General features: G+C 45.5%; 1 protein-coding gene and 1 pseudogene across 1 annotated transcript in view; one reads left to right on the forward strand and one right to left on the reverse strand.

Moving 5' to 3' along the window:
- The window catches only part of ACSL1 (acyl-CoA synthetase long chain family member 1), a 75,556-nt gene extending 70,979 nt beyond the window's left edge, over positions 1-4,577 (reverse strand). Inside the window, exon 1 of the mRNA XM_066380164.1 lies at positions 4,427-4,577. The gene's annotated coding sequence lies outside the window, so the exon portion shown is untranslated. The remainder of the gene's footprint in view (positions 1-4,426) is intronic.
- LOC136404112 (ribosome biogenesis protein NSA2 homolog) lies at positions 430-18,959 on the forward strand (annotated as a pseudogene).
- The last annotated feature ends 555 nt before the right edge of the window (positions 18,960-19,514 follow it).

Below are 19,514 nucleotides of genomic sequence, written 5' to 3' on the forward strand. Positions count from 1 at the left end.
ACTCTTTAATTCTCTAGAAAGTCACAGCTGTTAAGCAGTTGGTCACTCACTGAACCAAGCTGATTCAAAATCTGTTGTCCTTTTCAGCACTCCGGGGGTCCAAGACAGCATGTAAATGAGACAGGGAGAAATGAAGGAGCCGTGACACCAGAGAGGACCAGCTCTGTCCTCGGTCTTGTCGCCCGCTGGCTAACCTGGAAGACCCAAACAAGCAGTAGCTCTGGCCCTGAAGCCAGACAGCCTCGGTTCAAATCCTGGTTGGGTGACTTAATCTCTACACCTGCTCTTTTGTCTTTCATAAAATATGGAGAATGGTAGGACCCACCCTACCAGGTTGCTGGGAAGACTCCGAGCGAGCACCTTGGAAGCCCAAGAACAGGGCCTGCTACTGTCTGCTACTCTCATCACCTGTGGGGTCCTGAGCTGCCCATGCTCGGCTGGCAGCCACCACTGCAGTCAGCCGACAGGGCGCTGCTCTACAGGTAACAGCGGAGCCTTGAGGGAGGAAAGGGTTCCTATAGCAACCCTCCCTTTCTGGTTAATAAAGGAATGAACATATACAGTGCATTTGGCCTTATATATTAGGGACCTCTCTGCCTTAACAAACCCAACATATACAGTGCATTTGGCCTTATATATTAGGGACCTCTCTGCCTTAACAAACCCAAGGGCAAAGGGCCAAGACTGTGCAAACAGGCAGATAACACATGGGGAAATGGGGTGAAAAGTCACTGCAAATTTCCTCCGTCGATGCCCTCACTTCTTTCCACTTATCTTTACAAACCATGAAATCTTTACTAAACAGCCTCTGAATGGAACACATGAACCCCAAAGTCCATTAAAACCACTAGTTAATAAAAATAATTTTCAAATCATTTAAAGCAGAATGTGCCCTAATTTCTAAATGATGCAGTAAAACATGGAAAAAATGTTCACAATATAATTTAGGTAGTTAAAATTAAATTAGCAAAATGGTTATCTTCAATGAAAAAATATGCTCAAATTAAAAAAAAATTGCTTAGAGAAACAAAAAGAAAATACACAAAAAAGTTAATAGATTGAATCTCTTTAAATACCTTTATTTTTTTATAGTTCCCAAGTTTTCTATAATAAGCACGTATTTTTATAATATAAAAAGTATGTAATATAAAATTATAACATAAAATAATATACTATATATAACTTTTATAAGGCAAATGGTTTTGATTAAGATATTGGAGAACTTTCAAGTCTTCCTTTAAAAGTTGAAGACTGGTAACCGATTCATGAAGAGCATTAGCACAGGCACCCACACTCAGCCACCAGTTTTGAAGTCTTAGCTTTTAGGAGATCAGACATCCACCCCAGTCGAATGTCTTCTTCAGAGGCAGGCAGCAGAGGGGACAGAGTCCTGAGCTCCACCCCCGTCTCTGTCCCCAGAATGTGTTCCTCTCCACGCCAGCCACGCTTCAAGGAAGGGTCCGCCGTGCTTTCTCCTCCCTTTCAGACCCCAGGGAGGTCACAACAAACTGAATACTGTGCCATCTCTGACACACTCAAGAACTTCTAAATGCCAGGATGTAAAAAAGCAGAAAAATGATCATAACTCAGATTATGTGACAGTTTTCTCTTGCCATGTGGGCAATTGTTTAAATTATGTGCCACTTTGGGCTTACACAAAGTAGAATTTCTCATGAATTGGCATTAAGCATTTTAGGTAAGGAACTGCAGATACAGTGACCACCTCAGAGCTGCAGCCACCGACACGGATAAAACTGCCTCTACTTCTAGTTCGTAAAGTCCAGCGACTACTTCAGGGCTTGTATTTCTTTAAAAGCTCTTAGAGAAGCCCCTTTAAGTACCAGAATGTTGAAACTCAAAGTCAAGTACTGGCAGCTTCATATCAGTTCTGTTCACTGAGACCTACTCTTCAGGCGTGTCCAAGGGACCCTTATGTGTTTGTCTGACCACCTGCTGGATGGCAATGCTCAGTAAGAACTCTGGCATCTTGACTGCCCGACTAACTATGGCCTAGCAGGGAGTGAGGCATGAAGTGGTCTTCAAACACCAACAGTTTTGAGCTGCCTTAAAAAAGTAGTACTTTTGTACTTCGTAACACACTAATCTAATCTATGGGGTTTACCAAATAAGACCTTTCATAAAACACCAATGGATTTAATGTAACAAAATTCGGTTATAAGAGAAAGTAAATGCAAAAGAACAACAGACATATGTTTTAAGCGGCAATGGTATCTATTTCTCTTCGGTTACTGAGTATCAACATCTAGAAATTACTACTATTCCGATAGTCTTGCTCTTTCCAGAAAAGTGAAACTTCAAGAAAGAGAGAAGGGGAAATTCCAAGCTGTGATGACAAGACAATGTGATCTTTCCCAGCCCCTCCCAAACACACAACCATTTCCCACAGAGCTACATTAAAGCCAGAGATGGAGCCAGACCTGGACCTTTAAGCATGACACTGGCCAGCTGGCATACTTTCAGTCATTTCAAACGTCATCCAAGAGCAGGCTTACCTATGAAAACTCCACCTGGATAGTAAAAATAGATACCCACCCGGCCTGACCTGTGGTGGCACAGCGGATAAAGCGTCAACCTGGAAATACTGAGGTTGCCGGTTCGAAACCCTGGGCTTGCCTAGTCAAGGCACATATGGGAGTTGATGCTTCCTGCTTCTCCCCCCTTTCTCTCTCTCTGTCTCTCTTCTCTCTCTCCCTCTCTCCTTTCTAAAAATGAATAAATAAAATAAAAAAATTAAAAAAATACAGTATTCATAAAAAACAAAATAGATACCCACCCCTCCCTGCTTTTGTCATCATTATCTATCTCTTAAGTGCCAACATTTAAAAAGCCCAGGGGTTTCTCTTTCATCAGGCTGCCTATAATAATAAAAATATGCATAATGGAGACAAGATGAAAATACTTATAATTGTGGGGGAAGGGTGATGTTCTTTCTAAGAAGTCTTTTCTATTTACAATAAATGCAGGAAACAGAAGTCTATAGTATATGGTCTATAATATATAATATGTCTGTATTATTTTAAGGGAGAGAAGGAGGTATCAGGCATGCTGCTTTTAAGTATCTACTCTAGAATTTTAGCTCCTGAAATACTTTCGTCTGATGCAGTCCTTTCACAAATGAGGAGTCCAGTTTCAGGTGGGGAAAGGATTCTCCCAGTTGAGTCAGAACAATATAGAACCATAGTGATGGTTAACAAAGGTTCCTTTAGAAGTTCCAGCTTCTGAAGCACACCCAAAGCTGACAGCCACCTCCCAACTCAAGTTTTAACCCAGTCTAACCGGCCACCTCCACCTGGCAATGCAGAATCAACCACAAGTTTTCGACTGGCCTTGTTTGTTTGTGTTTAAAAATAATTGTTCGCATTGGGATAACCTAGGTGAAATCGGTGTCAGAAATTGCGAGATTGAACCAGCTTCTCTCACTCTATGCAAATGTCAGTAAATAAAAAGAAGGGTTTTGACAGTGAGGGCACTTGGATATTCCTGTACACACGAGAAGCTTAAAAGTCTTAAATTTAAAAGACAAAGAGCACTTGTATCATAGTCTGAATTAAGCTCCATAACCCTGAAAGTGAGTGGGGTGGGGAGGGGTATGCAATGAATGACACCGATTACCCGGAGCACCTGTCTCTTGATTCTACTACACTGTTCACTCAAGTCATCTATTAGAACTCTCCGTCTACGATGCCATGTAATAGATATCATCTCTGCTTATTTAAAAAAAAAAAAAAAAGCCAGACTCTAAATCAATGGCTGCATCATGGCTCTGTGCAGAGGCCACCGGCACTCCTCCTGAGACACCGCCAAGATTCCGCAAATGGCAACCGGCTTTTGATGCTGCATTTGACCCTCCTGCAAGCGCTCCACGCAGGGGCCACCGTCACACCGAGGCAGGAGGGCAGTCGGGCTCTGATGCTGCCACGCGCGGTTCGAGCGCACCTCCAAAGCCTTGCCACGGGAGCAGGAGGGATGCCCGTGGCCGAGAGCCCACCGACACCGACCTCCCGGGGTCATCTCTTTGCGTCTGAAGCGCGGGCTCACCCAGGCCGAGCGGGTCCCCGGAGCCGCGCAAACAAGGGGCCGAGCCCGCGGCGCGCGTCCCCCGGACCCCGCCGTTAAGCAGCCCCACGCCCGCGCGGGCATCCCCAGCTCAGGCACAGGAAGCGGCGGCGGCACCGAGGCCTCCGCTGCCGCAAGCAGGGCAGCCGCAGGGCAGAGGCCGGAAAAGCGGAACGTCCCGGAGAACCGGGCTGCGGCTCCGGCGCCTCCGCTGTGACCACCGCCTCCCGGGCTCGGGCCGGCGGGACAGCCTCAGCCCGGCCCCGCCGCCGAGCCCACCGGCCCGGCCGCCGAGCCCACGGGCGCCGCGGCGGGTACGCGCGGGGCTCCGGGCGGCAGGAGCACTCACCTCCTCGGCTGGCCGGGCCGTTACGCCGCCGGCTGTCACAGCAGACCACTGCCTGCCCTGCGCTTGCTCCGGATGCTATTTAAAGGCGCCGCGGTCACCTCTGTGCGCTGGCTGCGCACCAGCCTCCGCTGCCATGGAGGCGGGCCGATGTTTGTGCGCTTGCCGCCTTCGCCCCGCCCCCGACCCCGCCCCGGCGCCCAGGCCCCGCCCCTCGCGCGCTCACACGAGGCCCCGCCCCCGCCGCGTGCCCGGCGTCCCAGCGGCGCGGTGTTCCAGGTGCTGTCTGGGCTGTCAGCGAGCGATGAGCGGGTGGTTACCCGGCATCCGCTAGCGAACGCAGCTAGGATCTCCTGAACTTCCCTGGGATTTCGTAACGAATCTGAGGAAGGGCAAAGGGTAAATTGTGGTGCCTCACCTCAGGAGCCCCGCCCACCCCGGGGCCCTCGGGGCCGCGTGGGCCTGGAGACACTCTTTCGCATCTTCACCCACCGCGGCGTGCCCTGCTCACTTCTTGGCTAGCAGGGGGTTCTGCAGAAGGGGCCCTGGCGGCTGGAGAGCTTTCTTTTCCTATTTGCTTTGGCACCGACGTGCGGGACCTCTTTTAACCCGATTTCACCACGGTCCCTACATGGGGTTTTGCCACAATCCATGGCCGGGAATACTGCTGTGGACTTCTGCAATGCCCTGGGCATGAAGCAACCGGGGGCTAGTCGGCCGTGTGTAGTTAGAGCAGAAGGCAGGCTCGAGGTTGCTCAAGAGCGGTATTCAGCCGCCGAGCCCTTGCTGTGCAGTTTTCAGGGGTTCTGCGTCCATGTGATAGCCATTTGGTGGTTTTCAGAGGCCAATGCAATCTATTTTCAGGCTGGCATCCCAAATGTCATTGTTCCTCTTGGCGCCTGAGGCCTGCCAGCCTTGCCCTCTAATAATGGTGGTCCCCAGTTGCAGTGAGTGGTGCTTGTGCCCGGTATAAGGTGGAGAGCTGTTATCTAGTTCTGATTTGCACCAGTCATGAGAAGAATTCTCGTTACTATGCACCCCTCTGGTAAAGGCAGATAACTGTTTATTGAAACCCTTCACTTATCTTACCGAATTTCTGAACTTTATAGGTGGGTGCTGCCATTAATCGCCTTTTATAGATGAGAAACTGAAAGTTCAGCAGATTCAGTCAACTGGGGATTTAAAATATTCAGGGGGGAAAAAAGGTTGTTGCTGGGTCCATCTGTATTGAAAAAATACAGACTTTATTTTTCTTGTCATTATTCTCTAAACAATACAGCATAATAACTATTTACATAGCATTTACCATGTATATATTAGGTATCGATAATCTAGAGTTGATTTAAAGTATATGAGAGGCTGTGCATAGGTTATATGTAGACACTGTGCCATTTTATATAAGGGACTTGAGCATCCACAGACTTTGGTATCCTCCGAGGTCGTGGAAACTCCCCCACTGATACCGAGGGATGGCTGTGCTCAATCAAGCATACTCAAGTTGACTCCAGCCAACAATGTCCTAAGGACTTTCCCTGGGCTTTTCTCACTTCCCAGGATATTTGAACAAGGGCTCAGTAATTGTTGCCCCCATGGTATGCAGGCACCATGGTACAGTGCGGGTGTGTGTGTGTTAGGGGGCACACTCCACTGGCTCTGGAGCAGCTTAGTTCTCCTAGATCCCCTTCTAAATCTGGATCGTCCAGACCTAGACTCTTCATGTAAAAGAAGAAATGGACTCCACTTTCATTTTTATTGGTTTCCACTTGGCTGGTCCTTGGTTTCTCTGCCCAGGTCTCTTTCTGCCCACCCGAGATTTCATCATTGTAGCCTCTCCTTTTCCCTCTTACTTCTCCAACCTGTCCTGCAGCCCCGGGGCCCGCCCAGGCGCTCCCCAAGTTCGGTGGGGTATTACTTTGCTAGGGCAGCCGTGACAAGTACCACAAACTGGGTGGCTTAAACAACAGAAATGTATTGTCTCATAGTTCCAGAGTCTAGATTTAAAATCAACAGTGAACAGAGCTGGTTCCTCCTGAAAGCTCTATGGGAAGAATCTGTCCCAGGCCTTTCTTTTCAGCTTGTGAATGGTCATCTTTTCCTTATGTATCCTCACGTGGTTTTCCCTGTATATGTGTCTGTGTCCAAATTTTCCTTATATAGACACAAGTCATATTATATTAAGGTTTACCCTCCTGACCTCGTTTTAACTTGGTTGCCTCCAAACAACATCACATTCTGAGATACTGGGGGTTATAACTTCAACATATAAAATTGGAGGGGAGGGGGACACAGTTTACCTACAACATGTGACAATTGTCACTGGCTCCTCTCGCCTTATCCCTCCCCACAACAAAACACTTTTCTCCCAATCGCATGCCTGTCCCCGGGTTCCAGCTCTCCGTGCAGATGACTGACAGTTCCGGAGTGGGAAAGCCGCAACCAGGGACCACAACTGGACCCCGCCCCTCCGGCAGAGGCAACTCTATTCCCCGGAAACCCAGGTTTCTCCCCTGGGAATAAGGGGGCTAGACTATTTTCTCAGGTCCCTTCAAGTACTAACACATAAAAAAAAATAATCCCTAATCATTTCAAAAAGTTTCACAATTTGTGGGACTGTCCTGTGACCATCAGATAGAGACTTGGATGCACAGTGGTTAAGAACACAGGTTTGGGAGTTGGGCTACTCTGCATTAAGCCCTATTTCATCCTCTGTACGACAGGAATAATAGTCATCTCATTATCATAATAATAGTCTTATTCCTATAATAATAAGCTAACAGAAGGATGTTGCAAGGACGGACAGCCATGGCCTCAGTTTTCTCATTAAGTGGAGGTTCAGAGTCCATGGCTGGGGATTCCGTTTTGGGACTCAGGAGGAACAGACTGCTCTTCTACTTTCTCTCTTCCAAGCATCTCTTGAGCCAAGCGAACAAGAGCCCCTTGGAGGTTGCAGCAGAGCAGATTCCTAATGGAGCTTTGAGTCTCTTTTCAAGTTGTTCTCACTCCATTACATTTTTGGCTTGATTAAAATTTTGTGGCTAATTCTGGCTAGATCCAAATCTGCACTTGACTAAAACTGATTGATCAATCTTCTAGAGAAGCTAAAGGCAGTCAAAATCCTTTTTGGGACATGTTGAGGGGCAGGTTGACTATGGCCTTGTCTTTAAAGCTTCCACTTGTGATGGCCAAGTGCAAAGTTGTAATTATTATTGATCTTCTATATCTATTGCTTTTGAGCATGAGCATCTGAAGTACAGGCACATCAGTGAATAATGGCCACTGTACTTTTAACTCCAGGTCTTGATAAGTGAATGATTAAAGAAAGGGTTGGGGGTTCTGTCCAGTGGCTCAGTGGTAGACCATTGGCCCAACATCTGGACGTTCTAGGTTTGATTCCCAGTCAGGGCACACAGGAGAAATCACCATATGCTTCTCCCTCCCCCCTTCCCTATCTCCCTTCTCTCTCTTTCCCTCTCCCTCTCCCTCTCCCTCTCCCTCTCCCTCTCCCTCTCCCTCTCCTCTTCCGCAGCTCAACTGGTTTGAGTGTGGTCCCAGGTGCTGAGGATGGTTCCATTGGAATGCATTAGCCTCAGGTGCTAAAAATAGGTCAGCACTCCAGCATTGGCCCCATATGGGGTTGCCAGGTGGATCCTGGTTGGGGTGCATGCAGGAGTCTGCTTCACTATCTCCCCTCCTCTCAACTAAAAAAAGCAAGCAAGCAAGAAAGAAAGAGAGAATGAAAGAAGGAAAAAAGGGTCAGTATCCATGGTTGGGTCTTTGCCACTCAATTTATTTTGAGACTACATCTATTAATATATTAGGCAGTGACCTGTCTCTCCCATAAAACTGTAAGTGCCCGTTAATCTTCATAAACCCACACTGCTCTGCAGGACCCAGCATAGTATTTATACATCATTGGTACTCAGTTGTTGAATTAGACACATTTTTCTAACTATTCACATGTGATCAATGGCAACCAAGGGTGGATTCAGGTTTATGGAGTCTGAAGTTCACACAGTGTAAGGGACCTTTTTAAGAAAATTACAAATGCAAAAAAAAAAAATGTCATTTTTAGAATGAAAACAGAAATACAGTAAATGCAAATTTAAAGTTTATAACATCTTTTTTTCCACCTCTGTAATAAAGTATACTTATACCTTACCTTTTTGGCTGTGTAATCATTACTTGCTTCTTTACATGGTATTTTAAATAAACTTTATTTATATAGTTTTAGATTTACAGAAAAATCAGTTTTCATACACCCCACACCCAATTTCAGCATCGTTAAAATCTCACGCTAGTGTGGCACATTTATTACGGTGGGTGAGCCAGTGCTGATGTATTTTTATGATTGAACTTATGCTTTGTTGATATTTTCTTCATTTGTACCTAATGTCCTTTTTCTGTTCCCTCCCAGGGCACTAGAGTACATTTTGTTGTCATATCCCCTTAGGCTCCTCTTGGCGGTGACGGTTCCTCAGATTATCCTTGTTTCTGAGAACCCTGACAGCTTGGAGGAGTACTGGCTATTTGATTTTGTAAGATTTCCTTCTGTTGGGATTTCACTGGTATTCTTCTCACGATAAGCCTGGGGTATGGATTTTGGGGAGGAAGACATTTTCATACTATATTTCTCTATAGAGAGAAGAGGAAGGACGTGCATTCTTTCACCATGGTTGATGGGATTTTCTTAAATGGATGGTTTGACAAGACAATGTGGGACCAAAACCATTGCTTTTCACTGTATACAGTGCTGTTCAGAAGAACTGTCAATAGTATAGCTTCTGGCTGTGTCCCGTCCATCCTGCCCACGTCCTTCCAGATGCCTCAGGACAGGTGGAGATGTGGCTGCTGGCCCTGAGGGCCGGGATGCTGGGCATTTGAGAGGGTGTGGGGCTAGTGCTGGTGACATTCCTACACTGCGAAGGTTAGAAACACACATGCAAACACTGGAAATCCCATAAATATAAAGAGAACTATCCAAACCCAGTTCCCCTAGCTGGGTTCCAAAACTGAGGTGGCCACTTCAGCCCTACCAAGGGGTGGTGACAAGAGGGGGCTTGGAAGAGAGAGTGGCAACAGTATTAACTGATGGCAGCTAACTTATCTTACTTTTGAAAATTTGGCAGAAACATTTAACTATGTGAGCACGTGGCTGGAGCCCTCTGTGAGGGAGGGGCCCTGGAAATGAAGCCACATTAGCCTCCACAGTGGGAGGGACTTCCTGCAGCATGATTGTGCTACTGCTCAGACTTGCTAGTACAGCTCTCCTGGGGTTCCACCAGTAAGGAAGAAGGCTATTTCCACCAAATGGGCACTTCTCTACAACTACTGATGATTATCACATGGTCTTCAGTGGCTCTGAGTTAGCTATAGTCCTCCCTTCTCCCGCACCCTTTTTCTGTTTTAAGTGGACTTGATCCACTAACTTCATCAACTTGGTGAGGGAGTCCACCGGCTCCCCCAGATCCACTGTGCAGGCCCTCTGCCGACACGTGGTGCTGCCCCTGCATAGCTGCTGGATGAGGTCGGGCTTCCAGAATTCACCTTGCAGCCCCCGCAACACTTGACTGTGTCTTACGGTGATATTACTTGATTTAGTCAATGCCAAATATAAATTATAAGTACCCCAATCTTTGAATTCAACTAGCCTGTTATTGTCAACCAGGAAGATTCAAACTCTTCACAAGAACTTCTGAGATGTCCTTCGAAACCTGTTCCTGTGACCCTCACCCCAGCTCTGCAGCCACACGCCCCTCAGCCAGATGGAACTACCTGCGGGTTAAGAGCAAAGGTTCTGGACTCAGATTGCTTGGATTCAAATTCCACCCGTTGCTGGCTACAGACCTCGGGCAAGAAACCCTCTAGTCCCTAGCCTTCTTATCTGCCAAGTGAGCAGAGCATTATATTGCATCCGATCTACATCACAATCAATTGTAAGAAGCACCATTATTTTATGTATCTCTGAGAAAGAACATAAATGCTGCCCATCAAATGGTAAGACATCATGAATTAAAACACACACCCCAGATTGATTAGCTTTTACTGCATAGCAAATCACCTAAAAACTTAGTGGCTTAACACAAAAACCGTTCATTAATTCATGATTGGGTGGGCTGACATTTGGGACGGGTTCAACTGGGTCAGTCCTCTCTGGTCTCTCCTGCAGCTGCTCAGCTGGTGGTCTGAAAATGGCTTCCCATGTTCAGAGGCTGTCAGGCCATCTGCGGGGGTCCCTTAGTTCTCTTCTACATGGCTACTCTGCTGAGCTAGTTCCCGTGTGTTCCATCAGTGATCTTGCGGCTCCAAGCTCAGAAAGGAGACAAGCCCCAGTGTACAACCGCTTTTCAGATCTCTGCTTGCATCGTGTCTGCTGCTGTTTCATTGGCCAGAGCAACCACGGACCTAGTCAGGAACCCGTGGGAAAGGACCACCCAAGTACACGGATGCAATGACGGGGACTATAGTATGTCATATGACAGTGTGTCATATGACACATCCTGATTCCAAAAGTGTTAAAATAAAAAAATCTGCATCTCAGAATACACTAAATACAGTAACAGTGATGGACATTAATTACACTTATTATGGTGATCATTTTGTTATATATACATATATTGAATCATGTTGTATACCTGAAGCTAATGTTATATGTCAGTTATATCTAACTGTTTTAAAAAAGTAAAGCAGAAAAGAAACGTTAGCTACAGGAAACACAGAAGAATATTTACTTTGGCCCTGGCTGGGTAGCTCAGTTGGTTAGAGTGTCGTCCCATTACACCAAGGTTACAAGTTCAACCCCCAGTCAGGGCATACAATACAAGAATCAACCAATAAATGCATAAATAAGTGGAAGGACAAATTGATGTTTCTCTCTCTCAAATCAATAAATTAAAACAAAGTACTTTGTAGCTTTATCTTATAGAGGCAGGAGAGAGATTAGAGCATGCCTGAACCTATGCGCTTTGAGCCAGGAAGCAGCAATACAGAAGAGATTGAAAATAAAATAGGAACAGGGACGTTGGTGGAGGGAGAGCCAAGGGTGGAAGAGATGGGAGGCAAATGTCTCTGAAAACAGGTTAAGCCATTAGCTTCTGGATGAGGAAAGGCCTCGCCCAAGAATTTAAGTGAAAGAGGTACAAGTAGCTACAGATAGCGTTTGAAGACAGTAGCATTGAAAGAGGAAAGAATCCTGCCCTCCACTGAGGACTAAAGTAAATCAAATATTCTCCATTCTAAAGTGTGTATATTCACAATGTCTTCTGTTCAGAGATAACAGTCCTGAAGTCCTTCTGTTTTCACAGAAGAAATAATATTTTCACAAGAAAAATAATGCGCTGTGAGTTTTAGCCATGGAAATAGCTCCTTGGTCGCTCTGAAAACATGAGAGACTGCCCCGCTCAATGGACAGCGATGGTGTATTTGCTCTCCTGAAGGAGTTTCTACTCGAGCATTCCCAGCAGGCCCACATTAGAGTCCTCCAGCTTCACAGAAGTTTCACTGAGTCAGCAGGTTTATATTGATAGAACTGACGCTCCCAATTCATAACCGCTACTCCTCTGGCAAGCCATGACTTTCGAGTGTAAAACCTGGACTGTCACTTTAAACAGTTTAGGATGACAAGATGAAAAATCTCAACCAAAAAAGCTCCTTTCAAGGTACTGAAATATTAATCACATCCTTGTCTTCTAAATATAGTGCTCTCTTTTCATTCAGTAATCACTCAGCTGAAATATAGAGGAATACTTAAGCCAATACCTTTTTTTTTTTAAGTGAGAGATGGAGAGGCTGAGAGACAGACTCCTGCAAGCACCCAGACTGGGATCCACCTGGCAAGCCCCCTATGGGGCGATGCTCTGTCTATCTGGGGCTGTTGCTCCGTTGCTCAGCAACCAAACTATATTAGTGCCTGAGGTGAGGCCATGGAGCCATCCTCAGTATGGGGGGGCCCAGCTTGCTCCAACTGAGCCATGCCTGCAGGAGAGCATGAGGGAGAGAGAGAGAGAAGGGAGAGGGGAAGGGGTGGAGAAGTAGTTGGTACTTCTCCTGTGTGCCCTGATGGGGACATCCACATGTCAGGCTGATGCTTTACCACTGAGCCAACCAGCCAGGACAAGACAATACTTTTGAAAGTGCATTTTCTGCTTATTAGAAGAAAAAAAAAAACAGAGTTTCTCAAAAGACAAAATCTTATATCTGATTCCTTAATAAGCACTGGAATAGATATGGATACAAGGGTAGATGATGATAGACAGATAGATCAATAGAGACAGACAGACAGATACATAGGTATCCCTGGAGTATGGTGGGCCCTTTTGAAATCAAGTGCTATCTTGTATCCAAGAAAGGACCATTATGTATAAAAGAGAAAATAAAAAGGTCCGTCTGTGAGATATCGTCTGCAGAGCACTCGGCCCCGAGTGAATGCTCAATAAATACTATCAGTTTCACTTCTCTTTGGAAAGCCCTTGTATATATATCTATGCTTCTTTCTACCTGAAACCCTGTAACTTCTTATTTACCCAGCAAAAGGTAACTCGAGCATTGCCTTTTCCAGAACACACACACACACACACACACTGCTTCTCCCAGAACTGTGTGCCCTGCACTTCAGATGCAGCACCTTTATTTAGCAGGTTGTCATTTCTGTGCTTCTGGGCCTGTGGGCTGGCTCTGAGCTCTGGCTAGACACCTTCTGTCCCCATGGCAACACAGTGCATGGCCCCTGATGTGCAGGTACTTAATTGAGCCTAGGCGTCACCTCCATAGAAGCACTGCTCCTTCCCCTAGGTGTAATTGTTCTTGTCTCTGGAGCTGCCCCCACAGCAATTTGTAACAGTTCCGGCAATTCAACTGTGTCACATTCAATTGTGATTACTTGTCTGTGGAAACAACACGCATAGAGGATGTGCCTTATTCACATTTATATCACACAGAGCCTCCCAGGACCACTCCTAGTGGAAGCAATGACAACTCGACAAATACCTGATAAAGGAATAAAAAAAGTAGTTCAAATCAACACCCCTTTCATGCTGAGGGAGGCCCGTGGCCTAGCATTCCAGAGTAAAACTAGATTTAGTATTGAATTCATCAATAGCTGTTTCTACTCCCTTCCTGAAGCCTGAACTCCACTGGGTTTTCTCTTCCCTCAGACCATGACACAGCTAGCGTGCTCAAGAGAGTAAGTACCTGCAGGCCGAGCCCTCATCCTTGTGGCCTGACACCCCCCCACCGAGGACCCTATTGTGTGTCAGGCCCACAGCACCCACCAGTATTTTAAGTTTCTCTTAATCAGTAGAATGTGCCTACAAATACCACGGGGGCACGCGAGACATGGACCAGGTCATTTGTCACACAGGTGCTTGGAGTCAGGACACTGGGATTGATGTATCAGCTCCAAGTGATGCTTCTTCCCCTTCTGCTCTCGCCCCTCTCCCCCCACCACACCAGGCAAACACCAGCCCAGCCCCCCTGTGGCCTCAAGCCCCCCCCCCCCAGCCTCCTGGAGGCCATGGACCATCTTAAGAATCTGAGGAAAGATACAGACACACACACCCCTTAAACAGTTCCCATATGCTTTCTGTGGGCTTCCTAGGGTCCCTATCTTAAGAGCCTCTCATAGACTAAAAAGAATATTAGATTTGGAGTTATAAAGATCTAAGTTCAAGGCCTGATTCTACCTCTTACTAGTGTTTTAGTTCTCAGTGATTCTCAAATGATGGGAGAAATCGGAGATGTGAATTTGGAGAGTCCTAGTGAAATATTGTAGGAAATCAGAAAAATTCAGGATCCAGTCTAGTTTACAGGTAGAAACAAAACCAGGCTGATATTGTCAAGGGTTTTATTGGTTTCCATAACTTAATCTTAATTCCTTAAAATCGTCTGCTCACATATGACTGGATGCATTGTTTCTGTACAATGGCAAATACGACATTGTAGCCAAAGACTTTGTAACAGTTTCCAATTGTCTTGTTACAATGAGAACAGATCTTATTGAACTGATGCAAATAACAATATTGCCATGAAAATAAGAATATTTACTAACAGGCTCCATATTCTGGAGGGATGAAGAAGGGAGAAAAAGAGAAACATTTCAATTCTTCTCAAAAGGTACAATTTGCCAAATCACTCTAAATCACAGCTTAAAAAAATTTCCTTATACCTAGAAAATACAAAAAATTAAAGAATAATCAATATTTCAAATAAAAGGTCATAAAAATTATAATTGTCCTCGTTAGTTCTTTCAGTCTTTTGTTAGCAGTTTTTTTTATGTTACCAGTTTTTCCTTAGTGTTCTGCAAATCCTCACTCAGCTCAGTGGTATAATCTGAAAGTTTATCAGAAACCTGTATTTTATTAAAGTGAGTGTCAGAGTTTTTTCCATGGTCTCTGAGAACAGGAAACGTTTTTCAAAAAGTATCAGAGTAAGATAGTGACTCTCAATAGATGACAAAGACTTCAAATGACAAGGTTAAAGATCTAATTACAATGCAAATGACAAAGAAATTTGTTTCTCTCTGCAACACACATTTTAAGATAACTAGAATTGCAAAAGAAAACATTTTTATCAGGACATTCTAGGTTCTTAGAAATTTTATATAAGTTCTAGAATATTTATTTTAATGACAGTAATATGCATACAAATATAACATAATTGTTATTTTATTTGACAATGCGTTCCATGTAATTTTAACATATCAAATAGGTCTAACTAGTTTAATTTCCCTGTTTTATAAAGAGAAAGAGACATCCTTTGAAATGTTTCAGCGATCCTTATTAATAGTCTCAAAGTTATTTTCAGGTTAAGAAATAGACTGTATTTAATTTTTGGGTTTTGAAAAGTTTGTCAAATGGATCAAGTTTTAAAACCTTAGGTCCAATAGGATCATAGGTCCCTGTGAAAAAATATTTAGTTTTCCCTGTAATCAGGGTGACAACGAAAGCCCAGGCCGCCCTGTTGGGGATCCCGCCTGTGTGCAGAGCCTCGGACACCGAGCAGACTTCTGTCTGCGCATGCGCACATGAAGGCCTGCCTGCAGGGTGCTGGGCACTTCATGCCTGCACCACCGTCTTACAGCCTGCGGTCTGTGTGCTCCGTGGAAGCGTATTTGTTACATACAGATACAAATCATCCTCCAGTAGCGTGTACTGGGCATTTGTTGTTTTGTCTTTGCCGGAAGGACAATGAGCGGTCACAGAACCTCTGCAGCAGTGGCAGCAGCACATAGGCCAAGTACAGGCAGCAAGAGCCAGTGGGAGACCACGCGGCTGGCACCACGGTGGCAGGTGTGAGGGTGGAGAAACCAGAATAAGACTTGGTTCTTTTCCTAAATTTCTTTTAGAAATTAAATTTAATGGGGTGACATTGGTCCATAAGAACACATAGGTTTCAGGTGAACATCTGAACAGCATTTGAACTGTTTACTGAGTTGTGTGCCCATCACCCCAAATCAAATCATTTTGACTTTATATTTGTCCCTCTTTACTCCCCTCCCTTTGACCCCTCACCTCCTAATAACCACTTTACTTTTGTCTATGTCCATGAATCTCAGTTTTGTATCTCACTCCTGTGTAAAATCGTATATTTCTTAGCTTTTTCTGATTTACTTATTACACTCAGTATATTGTTCTTCAGTTTCACCCATGTTGTAAATGGCAATATGTCATCTCTTACGGCTGAGTAGTATTCCATTGTATATATGTACCACATCTTATCCAGTCCTCTATCAGAGGATACTTTGAGTAATGTGTCTTGGTCACTGTGAACAATGCTGCAGTGAACGTGGAGGTGCATGTGTCTTTGCGTACCAATTTTTTGTTTTTTGAGTAGGTACTCAGCAGAAGGATTGCTGGGTCATATTAGCAACATTAGCTCTATTCCTAATATTTTGAGAAACCACCATCCTGTCTTCTATAATGGCTGTGCCAGTTTGCATTCCCACCAGCAGTGAATGAGGATTCCTTTTCTCCACAGCCTCTCCAACACTTGTTATTACCTGTCTTGTTGATAACAGCCAGTCTAACAGGTGTGAGGTGGTATGTCTTTGTAGTTTTGATTTGCATTTCTCTAATAGCTAGTGAAGATGAGCATCTTTTTATATATCTGTTGACCATTTGTGTGTCTTCTTGGGAGAAGTGTCTGTTCGGGTCCTCTCCCCATTTTTAAATTTGATTGTTTGCTTATTTGTTGAGCTTTGTGAGTTCTTCATATATTTTGTAAATATATTAACTTTTTATTGGAGCTGTTGTTTGAGAATATCATCTCCCATTTGGTTGACTGCTCTTTTGTTTTCTTGCCAATTTCTTTTGCTATGCAGAAGATTTTTAGTTTGATATAGTCCCATCCATTTATTTTTGCCTTTACTTCCCTTGCCTTTGGGGTCAAATTCATAAAATGTTCTTTATGGTCAAGGTCCGTAAGTTTAGTACCTATGCTTTCTTCTACGTAATTTACTGCTTCATGTCTATATCTAGGTCTTTGATCCATTTTGAATTTACTTTTGTGCAAGGAGAGAAACTGTAAAGTTTCATTCTTTTGCAAAGATTTGGCTTTTGATTGGATGGGTTTAGGTGGTGGTATTACTGGGGGAAATAGAGTTCTTAAGAACCAAGCACTGGCTCAGGGGATCAGTGGAAGAGCGTCATCCCGGCATGCTGGGGTCACGGGTTTGACAACTGGTTGGAACACAAATGAGAAGTAATCCAATGAGCACATGATTAAATGGAACAATGAGTTGATGCTTTTCTCTTTCTCCCTTTCTCTCTCAAACAAATGGGAAAATTTTAAAAAATCACTAGGGCCCTGACTGGTTGGCTCAGAAGTAGAGCGTTGGCCTAGTGTGTGGATGTCCTGGGTTCGATTCCCAGCCAGGGCACACAGGAGAAGTGTCCATCTGCTTCTCCACCCCTCCCCCTCTACTCTCTCTCTATCTCTCTCTTCCCCTCCTGCAGCCATGGCTCCATGGAAGCAAAGTTGGCCTGGGAGCTGAGGATAGCTCCATGGCCTCCGCCTCAGGCACTAGAATGGCTCCAGTTGCAACGGAGCAATAGCCCAGATGGGCACAGCATCACCCCTGGTGGGCATGCCAAGTAGATCCCAGTTGAGCACATGCGGGAGTCTGTCTCTTTGCCTCCCTGCTTCTCACTTCAGAAAAAAATATAATAAAAAAATCACTAGGCTTTTCCTTGAAAAACTGATGGCTCACAGTACCATTTACTGAGATGAGAAAGTCTTGGGCAGGAACCAGTTTGTGGGGAGTGAAAAATGCTGCCTCGGAGATGTTAAGTCTGAGATGTCTCCCACCCATCCGGTTGGAGTCTCTGAGCACTCAACGGAGCTCAGGGCTGGACATTCAAATTTGAGAGAGATTTTAGCAATTCTCTAACCTCCTTCCCAGATGTTAAGTTAAGGTAAGGAAGGGTTAGAAATACTTCTTGGCTTCAGATAAATGAATAACCGATGTCTAGTTGTTTACTCATATTTTCACTCATTGCTCAAATAGCTATTGAGTGCTTTTTAGTGCTGGATACTGTGTTAACTTCTATGGGTATGATGGTGATTTAATAAGCAAAAACAGACACAAGCACCACCTTCCTTCAGTCTGACATCTAGAGCAGCACAGGGTAATATAACCTGAGCTTCATATGTAACTCTAAGTTTTCTAGCAGCCACATTAAAAAAGTAAAAAGACCTTTCTCCTGTCATGAGTTGTGTGAAGTTGGCTCACGTGTCCTTGAGACCCTAAAGGGGAGAGCTTCGTGCCGGGAACTACACCCTGCGGCGGTGGCAGAACCAGGGGACAAAACAAGTGTGTGGACTCACACTGTAAACATTATGAGTATCGCTTGGATTACCATGAAAAAAAGAGAAAGAAGGAAGGTCAAGAGGCTTATGAACGTTCAAAGAAAGCAAAATAGATGTTTGGTCTGAAGGCTAAGCTCTACCATAACAGCGCCGTGAGGAGAAAAGACAAATGGAAGGAGCTATCAAGAAGCATGGGAAGAGAAACATTAACCGGAGGAACGGTGAAAGGACCCCACCAGGGCCAGTGTCTGTATCTGCTGGGCTGAGGGGACAGTCCCGAGCTACCGGACTTTCCGGTGGGATTAAACAAAAACAGAAAGAGAAGTCTTCTGCCCAAAGCGTGTGCGCAGGAGACACAGAGGTACTACAAGTTCTTTGAACAGGAGAGAGAAAGGAGAAAAATGTGGAAGAGGATGGCTACCAAAGCCTGCTTTTTTGGAGGTGGCTTTACTCAAAACCACCTAAATATGAGAGATTCGCTGGGCTTGCGTTGCGAGAAGGCCCACAGGACACACCCCGCACCGGAAGCCCGCTTTGCTGCTAGTGCGTGGTGTGAAGAAGAGTCCTTCATCCCCATTTACACAGCTGGCAGTTACCCACCAGTCCTGACACCGACGGGAATGTGAGTGAGCTGGGCCTGGTGACACCAGGAGGCCAGGCTCTTTGGGGGAAACATGCCCAGGTTACCAACCATTCTGGGAGTGATGGATGCATGAATGCGGGCTTACAGGTTTGACAGCAGCTTCCCGCGAGAACCTCCTTATAATTACAGAGGACTGCGCACCAGCAGGAGACTCCCTGGCCTGGGTGTCTCTGAGCGCTCTCGCACACGTACGGGCTGCAGGCGTCAAGAGAACTGCTAGTGCTGTTGGAGAGAATGGTGACATGGCCCGGTTATATAAAACAGACACAGTAAGAAAAAGCAGATGAAGTTAGTTTTTTTTTGTTTTGTTTTGTTTTTTCTGAAGCTGGAAACGGGGAGAGACAGTCAGACAGACTCCCGCATGCGCCCGACCGGGATCCACCTGGCATGCCCACCAAGGGGCAATGCTCTGCCCCTCCGGGGCATCGCTCTGTTGCGACCAGAGCCACTCTAGCGCCTGGGGCAGAGGCCAAGGAGCCATCCCCAGCGCCCGGGCCATCTTTGCTCCAATGGAGCCTCACTGCGTGAGGGGAAGAGAGAGACAGAGAGGAAGGAGAGGGGGAGGGGTGGAGAAGCAGATGGGCGCTTCTCTTGTGTGCCCTGGCCGGGAATCGAACCTGGGACTTCTGCACGCCAGGCCGACGCTCT

This window comes from Saccopteryx leptura, chromosome 4, assembly GCF_036850995.1.
Source record: "Saccopteryx leptura isolate mSacLep1 chromosome 4, mSacLep1_pri_phased_curated, whole genome shotgun sequence".
Lineage (NCBI taxonomy): Eukaryota > Metazoa > Chordata > Mammalia > Chiroptera > Emballonuridae > Saccopteryx > Saccopteryx leptura.